Source organism: Nanorana parkeri, unplaced genomic scaffold (genome assembly GCF_000935625.1).
Source record: "Nanorana parkeri isolate BGI_ZX_2015 unplaced genomic scaffold, ASM93562v1 scaffold351, whole genome shotgun sequence".
Classification (NCBI taxonomy): Eukaryota; Metazoa; Chordata; class Amphibia; order Anura; family Dicroglossidae; genus Nanorana; species Nanorana parkeri.
The window spans coordinates 1,101,827-1,102,622 of record NW_017306619.1 but is presented as its reverse complement, the minus strand read 5'-3'; positions in this window follow the sequence as shown (position 1 = coordinate 1,102,622).

The window sequence follows — 796 nt, the reverse complement described above, 5'->3', positions numbered from 1 at the left end:
ATGTCTATAACAGCCTCCACCCTTCTTGAAGGACATTCCACAAGATTTTGGAGGGTGTCCCTGGGAATTTGTGGCCATTGGTGGTCAGCTCCTGATGTGGGATGAGAAGACCCGGCTCACAATCTGCCTTTGCAATTCATCCCAAAGGTGTTCAGTAGAGTTGAGGTCAGGACACTTGAGTTCCTCCACACCCAAGCGGTCACACCATGTCTTTATGGAGTTGGCTTTGTTGCCCCCCTTTTAGGACTACAGCGGCCTCCACTCTTCCAGGAAGGCTTTTTACAAGATTTTGGAGGGCGTCTGTGGGAATGTGTGCCCATTTCTGAAGATACTGATGTTGGATGAGAAGATCTGGATCACAGTCAGCATTTCAATTCATCCCAAAGGTGTTCAGTGGGGTTGAGGTCAGGGCTCTGTGCCGAACATGAGTTCCTCCACACCAGGCTCATCAAACCATGTTTTTATGGAGGGGAGACAGAGAGGTGGGAAGGAGAAGGAAGGGTGGGGTAGAGTGGGGAGGTAAGCCCCCCTGGGATAGTTCTGATATTACTATAGAATAAACTCTGGAATGAAACACCTACGGAAGTGGTATATAGAGGAAACAAAAAGAAGAAATCACCAGAGCTCCAACAGTGAAGCAGTACGTCTTTCTTTGCTGAAGCACGTTTACATTATCACAAAGCAAACGATGTTTCGGGGGGTCCCTTCATCAGGCGGACAGTGCGATAGTGAATGCAGAACACAAAAAACGTAAACACACCAGTGAGAATGCAATAAACCAATCACAGGACATCTT